The 15,350-nt window shown below is 37.0% G+C and overlaps 1 protein-coding gene across 4 annotated transcripts in view; it reads right to left on the bottom strand.

Moving 5' to 3' along the window:
- The window catches only part of LOC106662035 (LIM domain only protein 3-like), a 156,785-nt gene that overhangs the window by 118,342 nt on the left and 23,093 nt on the right, over positions 1-15,350 (bottom strand). The gene's annotated exons all lie outside the window — the stretch shown is intronic.

The raw sequence follows: 15,350 nt of genomic DNA, 5'->3' as shown, positions 1-15,350 counted from the left end.
TACAAATATACTCGGAAATCCTTCATAGAACCGGGCATTTTGCAAACTAATAATCAATTAAAAATGTTCTTTAATGGTAAATTTGTTTCTGCATTTTTTTAAACATTTTACAACTTTAACAACACCCTGTTAACGTTTTGTTATGGTGGCCAATTTCCTACAATTTCAAACTAGAATGGCCGAAAAAACGGGCATTCGCAGATATTACTGATTAGTGATACTTGTTTTAATTATTTGAAATTGTGGTGTAGATCCATCCTTTTTTCAAAAAAATTAAACTTATAATGAATTCGAGATAATCTTAAATGCTAGGTCTGCAGTTTTTACTTTGCTTCATTCTTTTTCAATAACAGCTATAAACTATTGTAATTCTTTGTTATTGAGGCCTTTTTATAAAATCTTAAGCCTATTTGTAGGTTTTAAGTTCCGTGACGTGGTTTTACAAAATTTAACCGCAGTTGACGACAAAAATAATGAGTATCAAGAGTAATTATTCAGAAATCGTGAGATGCGGTCTTGGTGTGATGCAGGTTTCAGAAAAATATTTTCTTTATCGTGCCAACATAATCCAATTTTCCATATCCTACATGTATTTGTTAAATTTAAACAATGTTTGTAAATCCCAGGCCCTGAAGATGATCTCAATAAAGTTTGAAACGTTGGCACGATAAAGAAAATGTTTTTCTGAAACCTACATCACATCAGACCGCATCTCACAATTTCTGAATAATTATCGACTGAAGGTTACTAAACACCACACATTTCTAAACCAAGAGTGATGATAAGTCATAATGGTGCATTAACAGGCGGGAAAGAATCAGTTATAACGAAGCAAAATAAAAATAGAACAGACTCATCTGCATTATTAAATATGGAGAAATAAAGTCCAAAACACGGAGGATAAGCGTACACGACCAAAGTAAAACTTCACAGCTTACACTTCAAGAAGAAATCACACAATTATTTCATGATTTAACACTCTTTTGAGAATTATCTTTATCATAAATACAAATATATCCTGGAATTTACTAAATAGCAGTGTTATCTTTTAATTTTCACCAATTTTAAATAAATCAAATCAAAATTATTTACCAAGTATCCAAACATAAGAACTCTGAAGCCCTGTTCTTTTTGCCACACGTTGGCTGTATTTATCGTTCGGCACTGCCAACACTGCAAAATTTTCAACACTTTCGCATTTGTTGGTTATTCTGGGAAAGGTAGAATTCAAGACTGATAAGCGCGTCGTAAATGATAGCGTTTATCTGCATGTTTCTCAGCACCTTGTTGCTCAGACGTAAAATTATACATGCGAGGTTTGACGGATACTCGTTTCCATGATTTTTATAGGACTTTTTTGTTTAATAGGATTTTTAAAAGAAAAAAGCATATTTATTCTATCAGACACAGCAAGAGTAAACGTTTGTCAATGTTTCATTACATCTATAATATTAATATTTACTTTTCAATTATTTAATCTTTAAGTAAGGTTTTAGATGAAATCGAACAGTCAGTGTCATGAGGGGGATTCGAACCCACGACCTTCGGCTAAATACGCCGCTGCTCTACCACTTGAGCTATCGTGACTATTAATTAATTGAAAACAATTTATTTGGTCAATCGGACCACGAAACATAATCGAATTAATATTTACATGGGAATCATGGCAGATGCATACAAATCAGCTTGAATTGAAAAATATTTTCTCAATTATCCTCAACACTACTCCCACTACAAACACGTACCCTACATAGAATTGTACTTGGACGATTAAACAGGAAAGCACACACTCCGGTTAAACGTGCAGAATGTACACAAAGATAATATGATCGGACGTCTGCTGTAGTCGTACTAAATTTAAAGCAAAGCTTGCACCATTACGTACTTATGGACTAAACCTCCAAAAGAATAGCCATAACTATTATCGCGTTCGATCATTCCAAACCACGGTCCTCCATACAATAGTAAACGACCCTCTTCTACCTAATGAATCAAACCGTTCACACCCATTTATACACCCCACCGAATGTCCTAGACCTTGCCAAATCCACATCGTTTAAATTCCATCCCAGATTATCTCTTCACTCTTATCCATTAATAAATACATGGTCTGCATCGTTTTACCCTTCTTACGAGCTAACCAGTTGAGGCGGTGTTCCACGATCAACTGGGTAGCTGGTTTCAATTGCCAGGAATGTCGACTGAGAAACTGTAACGATGGCACCACTGAGCGACCATCGTTCAAGTTATTTACGCCATTTTACCTCTTATAGCATCTTGCAAATATTAAAAAAAGATCAGAATCAATACATTCATAAATAAATCATTTCGGTCGCAGTTTAATCCTTTCAGGCCACTTATACCTTGTTGTACATATATTTATTAAAACTTTTCTATGTCGTTGGAAATATAGAAAAGAAAAATAACTATTGCGTTGTCCGGAAAATAATGCATGTTTATGATTATGAAATAAAAACAAATAAATGATTTTAAATTTCCATAACTCTCAATGCACTTCTCCCCATTTGGTGGCAACTTCTCTATACCCTCTGAACAGAATTTTGGGATTTATTATTAAAAAATGCTGCAAACGCATTTTCTAACGACTTTTCGTCAATACATTTTTTATGTTGTAAAACGTCGGCCAGGTTTCTGAAAAAAATGGGAGTCGGCAGAACCTCATAACCAACATGCAACAGTTTTCGTGTTGTCACATGTGAGACATGGGGCCGAGCGTTGGCGTGTAACAGAATTGACCGGTGTCCGATTGACCAAAGATGACTCCAATAATGCCACTTTCTTGCCCATTTGCTTCAATTTTAGAGCAATATATTTCGTCATTAATTGTTTCGCCAGGATTCAAGAAGCTGTCGTAAATCAGCCCAAATGAAGCCCGCCGAAGATTTATCACATTTTTTTGAAGTGTTGGGACTTGGGAAAATGTGCTGCTGATTCACCTTTGTCAAGCCACGGTCCAGAACGTCTGCTGTTAACGAAGAGAATCTAATTCATTCCAAGAACAATTCTATCCAGGAAAGATTCGTCTAAGGAAAGTATGAGCAAACATCATAACCTTGATTTTTTTGGCGGTCGTTTAATGCATAAGGCATCCAACTTTCAAGCTATTTCACCTTTCCAAGTGCCTAAAGTTGATCAGCAACGGTCGATTTGCGAACTGTAAGTTCTCGAGGTGTTCTGTGGGACCAAAGCTCGCAGAACATCATTACCTAGAGAAGAAATCCTTCCACGACCTTTAGGCCCATGACATACTGGGTGTCTAAACGCTAGACATCTAAAACCGCGTCTAAAAAATCGCTTTTCGTGTTTGATGACCCTAGGCGTTCTCCCACCTCAAAAGACTGTCGCTGAGATTCCGTGCGTCTAGCTAGACGCTCACCCGCCAACAAAAGGCGTCAAAAGTTTAGACGTCCACCCAGTATGTCTTCACACATGTAATGTACACAGTCAGCGATTTTCAATTCGGACGCTGTTACTTGCGTCTAGCGTTTAGACGCCTAGTATGTCAAGACACTTATTGTGTTCAAGACTAAAATTTCCCTCTCGAAATTTTATAAAACATTTTTGAAAAGTGCTCTCCCTCAAACCCCCCTTGCCATAGGGCCTGATAATTCTGGCCGTTTGGACACCGCCCGACCGAGTTTATACTCGTCAAAAGAAATCAAGCATTGATACCTTCCTAAAGCTTGAATTATTCCCAAGTAACGAAATCCTACTGAGGTAAACAAACGTTTTTGTTAGGAAGAGGGTTAAAATGTGTTGACATTCGTACTAAAGAATAATTCATCAAACTAAACAGTTTAATGTATAGAGGGGTAATTGAAATATAACGTGAAAAGATTGTTGTTGTGTACAGCATTAGATTTGTTGCCAAAAGGAGACATCTTTCTACAAGAAATATAAACAATTTTTTAATTGGATCGATCAGTTTTAGTAAATTCATTCTTGTGGATGTGATATTGCGTTTTAAAATAATCGTAAAACGTAAAAATGGAATAAACCTTAAAGCAAGGAGAGTGAAAAAAAACTATCAGACAGGGTTTCATGATTCATTGATCCTGGGGAGCGACAACAGCCCCATTGGTGATCCTTATAATGTCTCCTCGAACAATGTTATCTTGAATACATATTCCCTGTTTATGGAGAATATCGCTTCTAATCTCATTTCACATGGGGGGGGGGTTCCCGCCATCAAAAGCTTAACGCCGACCGGCTGTCGGTGATCGATATTAATTACGGACGAGATTTCGAGATTTGACCTGCAGCAGGGCCAGTTTTGGCGGTCGCATTTATAGGAAAAATACATAGAGGACGGACAATCTTTCGCCCCCGGCCGCCGTCTGAGCCGACACATAATTCAGGATTGAAATTAGTTTCAGGCCTGGGGCCGGGGAGGGTGAAATGGAACCGGCCACCACGCTTCCCATGATTGTTCCCAAACTCAATTTATATAATACAATGAAGGCAATTATTTTTCTCTGTTAACCGAGGAGGGGCCGGCCTTTGTGGGAGGGGGTGCGGTAAATTGGTCGGGGTTTTAATTCCTTCTGCGGCCCTGCTGAGGGAAACATAAATAGAATTTGTAACGAGGCCGGCCCCTCTCTCCTTCGGCCGAGAACGCCGGGGGGTCGGCAGGCCGACCGGTTCACCCCTATTCTCAGACCCTCGGCGGTGATCCGTTTTTCCTGGAAATTTGCATTCGACCGGCGATGAGACAATCCGCCCTGATTGGAAAGAAGGAACCGGAGGAAACGTAGTAGAACACGATCTAGGGTTTCACCTCCACCCTACAACATGAACAAACAACATCAAAAGACCCACAAACCAGCGATATTTTCAAATCATTTGACGTAATGATCGTACAAAATTTAATCTAATTTTAGCAACCAACGCTGTGCTTGTGACAATATATTTCGTCTTCTACAGAGTCTACAGGGGACATTCTTACATTAATTTTCGTACACGTACATACATACATCTCAGATGCTTGACAACTTACAGGTATTTAGTCACAGTGTTAAATTATTAAACAGGTTTGTTCTAGTTCTAGTTTTTAACAATATAACAAATCTTTATGTAAGAATGTGTGGTGTTTAGTGACCGTTAGCCAATAATTATTTGAAGATCGTGAGCCCTGAAGATGATATCAATACTCTCAACACGACACGCAACAATGACACATCTACACGGAAAACAAACACTTCGAGCCATGAAGATGATCTAAATAAAGATCGAAACGTAGGCACGATAAAGAAAATGTTTTTCTATAACCTACGTCACGCCAGACCGCATCTCACGATTTCCAAATAATTATTCTTTACTTAAGCTTTTGGTTGAAATGAAAAAGTTAGTGCCACGAGCGGGATTCGAACCCATGTCCTTCGGCCAAATACGCCACTGCTCTACCACTTGACCTATGCTATCGTGACTTCGATAACTCCCCATTTCAACCTACAACCTTTCGAATTTTCCTTCTTTTTGCTATTTTTATAACTTTTACATCTCAACCTATCTTTCGAATTTACCCTCCTTTTCGCCGTTTTTTAAATGTCGTGTAACCATGATTCGATTCTCGGCGACGAATGAAATGGGCACGGAGAGGTTTAGCGAAGATGTATTTTGTTTTACTTATTAAATCTAGTATAATTCGTGGTCCGATTGACCAAATAACTTCTTTCAATGAATTAATCTTTATGTAAGGTTTTGGATGAAATGAAAAATGGCAAAAAGGAGGGCAAAATCGAAAGGTAGATTGAGATGGAAAGTTGGTGTCCGAGAGGATCGAAGTGACGATAGCAAAAGTGGTAAGAGCACCGGCGTGTTTAGCCGAAGGTCTCAGGTTCGAATCCCGCTCGTAGCACTATCTTTTTCATTTCAAACAAACATTACATAAAGATTAATTAATTGAAAGAAATGTTTTGGTAAATCGGACTACGAAATTCAATGGATTTAATAAATAACAAACTTAACTGTAAAAATCATCCTTGTTGCCTATAAAATAAATTAAAAACCAAACAAAAAATGTTCCAGTCTCCGTGGGTAAGTCCCTTTCCTTAATCTAGGCTGTCTATAAATATTAATTTGCAAAGAAAAAATTTTATTTCAAAAAGGGTTAAATTCATTTGTATTTAAATATAATTTATTACTAATACAAGGAATATATTTTTGTTTCAAAGTTAAGTCATTGTTATAATTCGTTTAAAGTTCATTTTGAAATTATTTGTTCACTCATAATAAATCGTCTAAAATAAATTCATCAAATAATGGGACATGACATCTGTTTTGATGTCTATGAAAGAAAATCATAATTCATCTTTAAGAAACGCAATGAATGTACTAGGTATTTCTAAAGGCAGTGTGCACCAAGTTCTAAAACTTATGGAGTTCAATCATATAGGATTTCTCTCGTTGGCTTGCGGCTAACAAACCAAAGATTACTTTTATGGCATGTATGTTAATGGACAAATTCTCGATTAACTGATCAATATTTCTGGTCTGTTGCGTCCCAATTTATAGAATTTAAGAGCAGATAAAGCAAGTGATTAACAAGGACAATTAATTGGCCATAGAACAACACTGGAAGTGTTTGAAGTCTCAAATTTTTTTTGAAATGGGATCAAAACTTAAGCGTTCTTATTTGTGAGTAAAAAATTGTTTAGACCACTTATTTTAGATGATAGGAAGAGATAAAGGAGGTACCTATTAGATATTTCAACTTTTGTCCTATCACCCTTCGTTTTCAAGAAAAGTGAGTGTCACCTTGCAAATGACACATCTTTTACACAAATAGATTTTGTCGCAACCATTGTGTCGTGTTAAATTTGTTATCATTCCATTAGGACGACGCATAAAATCTAGATTTCAATGCCTTAAACGATCTTCCGGGTCTAGGAAGGTTTTTTATAAATTTTCTAAGATCTTTTTCCGTATTAATAAGCGATTAATTTGTATTGACAAACGTAAATTAAGACTGAGGACTGATGAAATGGGACTGGAGATTTCTAGACCATGACATGCTTAATATGATTAACATGGTTAGCACAGATCAGGTTAAATTATACAAAAGGTTTTCAATGCTAAGTAAATGACTTAAGTACAAATTAACATTTTTTTTATGGCCTTATGATCGACGCATCTTAGCCAAGGAGACGATTGGGGGGGGGGAGGTGAATCGTGAAAAAAAGGCCAGAGGCGACAGTGAGAATCGAACCGACGACCGCGGGGTCTATGATTCGAGAGTCTCTCACGCTAACCCCTCGGCTACCGCGGTCCCATAAAAATAATAAAATAAATATTAAACATATAAAATAAATAAAATATTAAAATAGTGAATGAACAAATCAATGTTAAAACGAGTTTTATCAAAGCTAGGTTATTATTTTTCCAGGAGTTTGTAACAATCGCTGGCATTAAGCCTAATCCAGACTGTAAACAACATTTCTGAACAATGATGCGCAACAGAACATTGTATCTGGCTTGTTTCCTCAGTAATGTTTTCGAGTTGTGAAATAAAAAATTATTTTCTTTGTTTGGTGTTTCCCTTTAAATTGGAACCTTGGCTGCGTTGAACACGTCGGGATGTGTTTACAAACAAAGTTCAACCAACCAGATCTGATTCTCGGATTAGTTTGAGATTAGTTATTACCAAAATGGAACCGCGTCTAATCGAGAGGGAAAAGAACTACGAAAAATTGAAAATTTACACGGTTCAACATATTTTTTTGGATGTAAAAGTTATGTAAAATATATTTTGAACTTTTTTAAATACATAATAATAGCATGGAAAAATCGCTATTTTAACCGTTTTCAAACACGCGCAGCAGCAGATTTTTGTCCCAAACGAAGGCGTCCAACAGTGTAATTCTGTAAGACATTCATGGATTGGGATAAAGGGAGTTTTCCTCCCCGGATCGTTTCATCACCATACTCCATGGGGGAACCCCATCGACCATCCCGGTTTAATCAACTGGCAAAACGTGTTCCCCCAGCAGGACACCGCAAAAAAGTTACATAGCAAATCAAAAAATTTCGCCTCTTCAAGTCATTTACCTTTGTATAAAGAGTGCCTGGCTTTTTATTTTTAATTAAACCGTGTAAATAATTACACCGACAATAGCACAAGTTTAATCAACGGTGTAATTTAAAATTCCTTGATATTAGTATCAACAGTCTTTTGAGATAATGTTCGATTCGATTCTAGATAATCGGATTGATTTTAAATGGCCTGTTTTTCGTTATACTAATTACAATCCAGGGGGATAGGGAATCTATGCTGAAGGGGTGGAAAAGAGTGCCGAAATCAAATGAATTTTCTTTAGTCAATTCTTATTGATGATTTTGCATCTTACTAGGCTAGATATGACTAGCGTTTTTTTAAAATTAAGTGAAAGTTAATTAAGGTTTTTAGTTGAGATGAAAAAAAGTTAATGGCACGAGAGGGATTCGAACCCACGATCTTCGGCTATATACGCCGCTGCTCTATCACCTGAGCTATCGTGACCTCGATCCACTCGGACATCAACTTCCTATCTCAACCCGACCTTATGAGTTATCCCTCCTTTTGCCAGTTTTCAAATGTCGTGTAATCGGTTTGGATTCTCGACGACAATTGAAATGGGGGTGGTAGAGCAGCGGCGTATCTAGCCGAAGGTCGTGGGTTCGAATCCCTCTCGTGCCATTAACTTTTTTTCATCTCAACTAAAAACCTTAATTAATTGTCATGTACTAATTGGTCAAGCGGCCCACGAAAGTAGTGAATTAATAACTTAAGTGAAATTTACACACATCGAATTATTTCAATAATTTTTATATCGGCATGATACTTATTTTACATTAAAAATCAATCTAACAATTAGTTGTTGTTTGTTGCAGGTTCATTACCATGAAGATCTCATGAAGAAATAACACAATGGTAGATGGGCGAAAAACTTAAATATAACATGGAAACTTTTTTTTTCAAATAAATTTATTTCAGTGATTTCCATGTTTGAAGTCGTTAATGCATTGATACAAGTTGTGGGCACAAGAAGATCTATGGACTGGTTCGAGTGGATCTATGTAAATGTTGTCTATTTAAAACAAGTCTGAATTTTTATTTTCAAAATGAAAGTAGATTGACTAATATTAGTTTGATTTTTATTTAGAAATCGTGAGATGCGGTCTGGTGTGATGTAGGTTTCAGAAAAACATTTTCTTTATCGTGCCAACGTTTCGATCTTTATTGAGATCATCTTCAGGGCCTGGGATTTACAAACATTGTTTACATATAACAATTACATTTTGGATGTGGAAAAGTGAATTTATACAATGGAAAATATATTTTTTATATATTCAATCAAAGTATTTCTTCTCACTCAAAGTGTTTGTCTTCTGTGTAATTGTGCCATTTTTGCGTGTCGTGTTGAGAGTGCCAGTGCGATTTTGATGCTGGGTTTATCTCTGTTGATATAAACCATTTCTAAGAAATTGCGTTTGTTTGTTATGTTCTGTGTGTAATACTTTTGAATTTTTGAAGTCGAAATTGTCTTGGTGTTCCAGATGGTGGGTAGCGAGTGCTGTAGGATTTTGCTTAGGTTTTTTGCAATATAGATATGTTGCTTTACTGTCTTGTCCAGATATTGGGATGTAAGACCAATGTAAGTTGCCGGACATTTTAGACAATTGATCTTGTAAATTACGTCAGATTTATTTGTTATTGGTGTGGGATCTTTAATTTAGGAAAAAAGTGTTGGAAATGTTTTATAATTTTTGAAAGCTATTTTGAAGTTCTTTTCACCTCAAAGAAGCCGACGCCTTATACAAAAATGTCTNTGTCGATCAACAGTCACTAATCACCACACATTAGTTTGATTTTCAAACTGAAATGAGGTATGTAGAATTTCAGAGATAAGCCACGCAGGAAATGCTCAACATGGAACTTGATTTAGTAGAAGGCCATTTCCACTTTTTTTGGAGTGTCACATTTTAGGGTATGAACGAAAAACTTGAATCCACCATGTCGGATGCTTGATAGGATTCGTTCGGGAGAGTAAGGCAATAAAATCAGGCCCAGTGCAGAAATTAAAATTTGTTAACGTTGTATTGTGCAATCAACTTAAATCGATAAGGCCAAGAAATTAACATATAAATGACGAACGAATAGCCACCGCAATGAAGTTTTATTATTGCAGTGAATTGCAAGAATTTGCGTTTTTCATAGACTAAAGACGAAAAAGATATGCCCTGTAATGTAAAGTATAATCCTTTTTTGATTAAATAAAATTCTTTATTAGTCTTGATGTTGATTTATAAGCAGTTTGAAAGCTAATTTTAGCAATTCAATTTTTGTGACATTTCTTCCTGGGGTCAGCGCCCGGTGAACCTACGTTTGGTCGATTCCGATCATTCTTGACGAGACGTTTTCCTCTTTAAAAAGCAACAATTAGGGTGTTTGCTGTTTGTACGTGTGTTTTCAGGTTGCATTAGAAAAACTCATTAAATATCTCCGAAATTGTCGATTATTGAGTAAATTATTTTCTAATGTCGCCTCCGAAATTGGACGAAGAGACGAGTATCTCTTCGCCTTTTGTCATTAGACAGCCGAGAGGGGATGTAGTAAACGAAGGGAGCGCCTTAGGGGCTCGTACAAATATAATTAAGGAAATTAACGAGCCCCTTAGTTGTCCTTCATTAGAGCCGGTTCACCCCCAATTTTCGTGACTCTTTCCCAATGAGGATTATTCTCGCTCGTTGCGCCTCACACTAGCTTTCTTGATTTGAAATTGCAACATTTTCAAAGAGAAAAACTTGCCAAATTAAGGGACAGGGTGTAATTAAAAAGGCACTTGATTTGGCCATTAAGATAATATTACGCTACAAACAATAGTGACGTTTTATCCTGCAAAAAGGAAACCACTTGTAATATCTTAAAAAATGGTATGGGAATTTCCATATGTAATAATATGCCATTTGAACGACAAAGTAGCATCTTAAATTGCTAGCATAATCAAAAATGTGCTAGCTAGCACCCCTTTTTCATTCACCCCCTAAGTTTTTCAAACAAATGAACAAGGCGCACATTAACCCAGCAGTAAAAAAAGGAGCGACAAAAATAAAAACAATTAAATTATTGAGTCTTCATAAATGTACGGAGTACGAAGAAAATAAAAGGACTCTCCACGGGCAAAAACATTATTAAGGAAAATAATTATCATTAAAATTCAAGAACAAAAGCACGTTATAGAGTGGATCGACAAGTTTTTTCAATGTTGCAGAGGATCAGGTGTATGGACTTGAATGAAGTTACACATTTATGCAAACAATTGCCTGTATTGATCAAAAACATCGATACATTAAACTTTGGAATTACATTTTTTAACAAATTTATAAAACTTTTATGAAACAATCAAACTGTATTAAATTTATAAAAAATCGTCGTCTTTCTCAAATATGTAATATATAATTTAGCAGCAGTGCAAGTAAAGGGGAATATATATTGTTATCTGTTTTTTATAAAAATAATTTAATACAGTTTAATTGTTTGATCAAAGTTTTAAAAATTTGTTAAAAAAGTGAAATTCCAAAGTTTAATGTATCAATATTTTTGATCAATACAGGTGATGATGCGCCTACATGTCGCGAAAGCTCGGAGAATTGTTTGCATAAATCTGTAACTTCATTGAAGACCATAAACTTTTTTTTTAAATAAATTAAAGGCTGCAACCTTATTAGTCATTAAGCCTTGGGTCTTTGCAAGTCAACGGCGCAGCCCGGCCCCCGCAGACCCCGGCGCAGTGGCAGCCCCAGGCCTGGAAGGAACGGAACCCCACGGATCTCTCGCAACTGATGCTTTTAGTCTTAATATTGCGCGCAGGACTTTATCGAGGAGGGGGTCGGTGTCTAGTCACCATCGTCACGTCTTCTAAGCTCGCTGGAGATTCCTTGACCTCAGAGTCCGGGGGGGCACCCCTCAATCCAGCCCAAGACCGACCAGCACCCGAGGCCCCGCACGGGCATCGCCAGAAGTCAGCCGCACAACACCGCCAACATGGGGAACCAGCAAAGGAAACAAGAGTTGAGGGGATAGGATATTAGATTTTATCAATTAGTTGGATGTCTCTTAAGAAGTTAAAAATTTTGTTTATTGATGTTCAGTTGTTGCTTAGTATGGATTGGAGGTCTTTGGGAATCTGATGGAGGGTTCTTTTGGAGGTGTATAAAGGACCATCTATTAGGGATAGGATGTGGGATATTGTGATGGTAGTTTTACAGAGTGGATATATAGGTTTAGGAGTTCTTTCAAGGAGGAATCTATGGGTGAGTCGGGAGTGGCCAATGCGAAGCCGGGTTAGGAGGGTTTCTTCTTTTCGGGAGGGTCTGGAAGAGGATTCCCATTTCTTTACGTCTTTCTTTATTGCGAGGAGCTTGTTTCCTGTGCAGGCACCCCATTCACACTTCCATGCCCCCCAGATGAGCCGCCTAAATTGACAGCAGAGGTCACTGAAGGGGACCCCTCCGTGAGGAATACCACTCAAGGCTGCCTCTCTCGCCAAGGTCCGCCTTCTCATTTTCAGTTATTCCAGCGTGGCCTGGGATCCATTTGAATAATACTTCTACACCTACTTCTTGATATTGCTTTAACTTTGGAAGAATATTGTAGATGTCTGGGTGAAGGGAGAATGTGTTTTTTAATGTGGTGAGTGCTGAAAGAGAGTCAGAACAGATAATTAGGGTGGTACGGGACACATTAATGATGTTAATTGCTTTGAGTATTGCTAGGAGTTCAGCATTAAAACTAGAGCAATGGTGATGTAGGCGGAAACGATATACTTGTGACTCACAGACAACAGCAGATCCAGTTCCATCCTCAGACCTGGATCCGTCAGTGAAAAAAACCATCAACTTTAATCCACGTTAATTGAAGTCGATATGAAACGAATGGCCCCGTGACATGACATAAAGATATTTTAATTTAAACAAAACCAAAAACGAATCCAAAAAGGATTATCTGTTGATATACTGATGATTTAAAGATGCTAAACGATACTGGGGTGGCACGATCATTTGATCACAAAATAAGTTCTCAGACCATGTACCGGAGTCTAGTAAAAAATAACGTAATTCTTGTCTTTTAGGAGGGCTTGACGTCCAACTACCCGTTGTCGCGGACGGATGATCAAACCACTTTACACTACATTTGTCATACTTTGATCAATTAGAAAACCATGGGCTCTGCCGGGATTCCAACCGAGAACTACGAATCGGACGCCCTAATTACTCCGCAGCCGTAGTCTTCCAAGCATGCGTCAACGCAGTTGAGAAATGTATTTCAATTCAATTTAAACATAGAAACACACGTGTGTGTAAATCAGTAAGGTATGCAAAATGGAAGTCAATCTCTACTGGGTCCCACGACATGTACAAGTAGAGGGATGTTAAAAAAAGAGCTTCTACACAACCGGCCGTCCCAAAACTTTTTGGTTAGGGATCCTTACAATCAAAAACCACCTGAGAAGAGAAGAGTTAGAAAACAATGAGAATCACTCGATGCAAACAATTCCAGAATCTCTTTGTGAAATTTTAAGGAATGAAACAACAGAATTCAATAAAGGAAGCAGGGAAAGACTGTAAATCTTAACAGGGTTTTTTACGGGGCCCTGCAGACACCGTGTGGGCATATAAGAAAGACTGGCATCGGCCACGTAGTAATCTGCAAAACAGCAGAGGAAACCTCAACACACCTGTGCGTTTGGATGTATAACAACCGTTGAACCATTACAAATAATAGAATTCTTCCACGTGTTAGGACTTACCCGCACGTAAGTACTGAACACAAGATAACAGCTCTTAATAAACAACTTATTCTGAATTGAAACAAGTTCTGAAATTTTAATTTATATATATCCCTTTTTTGCCGCGTCTATTCTAGAAATGGTGTTGATTTAGGTATTTTTACGTAAGTTAATTTTTCCGATTACCTAAAATTTACAAACACGGTTATGTTGTCTTTCAGATTTTTCTTTCCAATCATAATTTAAATAATTGTATTTGAAAAGTGAAATTTGACTGCAAAGTCAACACTTAAAACCTTTGTCAAATATACGGAAACACAACCCGGTCAATGGCTTTCCAGTTTTCTTGCTATTAGCTTAAAAGCCCGGCGAGCTGATTTTCAAAGAAAGCGTCGGACAAAAGATCCTGATTACACTATGCCCATCCTTCCAAACTTCGAGTTCATTAACACATATTGAAAAAGGCTTAAATTTATGCCAAATGCCCAAACGTGTGCAACAGTTCGTAATTTTCTCTTGGTGAAAACTCGAAAATCGGATTTTCTCAAGTCCAAATCGACAAGAATTGTGTCCATTTTCATCCTGGGGCGTAGTAATAAAAAAAACCTAAAATTATAAATCTTAATATAATAATCTTAATATAAAACTTTGCGGAAAGACATCAGGGGGATTCTTACGGTGCAATATTCCCCTTTTAGCGAGCCTTCAGCCTCGTCAAGCAGACCCTGCTGGACAAGCGACAAGATTTTTCATTACGCGGCAATTTGCCACTCCGGGACAATTTTTATATGTTGATATATTCAAGGACTGAACACTTTCTTTTTCCAAAGCCATGGCCGGTTAAAACTCCTATACCAAAATTGGGAAACATTGGACATTCTTGAATATAGAAAAAAGCTGTAGGTTTGATGTTATTCCAGGCACTGGAATGGACGCCATTCAGCAATTACTACATTTACTGTCCAATAATTAATATTCCGATTTCCTTCTTCGCCTTCATTTTTGGATTATAACAATATTTTTTCGATCCGTTAGGTTTCGTGATCCGATTACCCAAATAACTTCTTTTCAATTAATTAATCTTTAAGATTAATTGGTTGAGATAAAAAAGTCAGCGTCACGAGCGGGATTCGAACCCATGATCTTCCGCTAAATACGCCGCTGCTCTACCACTTCAGCTACCGTGACCTCGATCCACTCGGACACCAACTTCCCATTCAACCCCACCTTTTTTTAATTTTCGCTCCTTTTTGCCATTTTTCAAAAATGAAAATTCAAGATTAATTAATTGAAAAAAATATTATTTGTACTTGTTTCGAATTGTAAGTTAATTGTATGTTATACTTGGCCATAATTCTTCTCATTATTGTTCACTTTGTAGCATATTACTATTGCATTTGACGTTATTAAATTTCAAGGGGATGGAAAAGAGCATCGGCAACAATATTTAAAGTTTTTTATTTACACAGAAAACCATAATGTCAGTAAAATTGATTAATTTTTTTACATGAACCTTGTAATTTTTAAATTAAAATGAAGAATATATTAAAGATTTGGCTAACT

Source organism: Cimex lectularius, unplaced genomic scaffold (genome assembly GCF_000648675.2).
Source record: "Cimex lectularius strain Harlan isolate CLEC.00 unplaced genomic scaffold, Clec_2.1 scaffold268, whole genome shotgun sequence".
Taxonomy (NCBI): domain Eukaryota; kingdom Metazoa; phylum Arthropoda; class Insecta; order Hemiptera; family Cimicidae; genus Cimex; species Cimex lectularius.
Note: the sequence above shows the minus strand (reverse complement) of the source record. Positions and strands in the feature narration are given on the sequence as shown.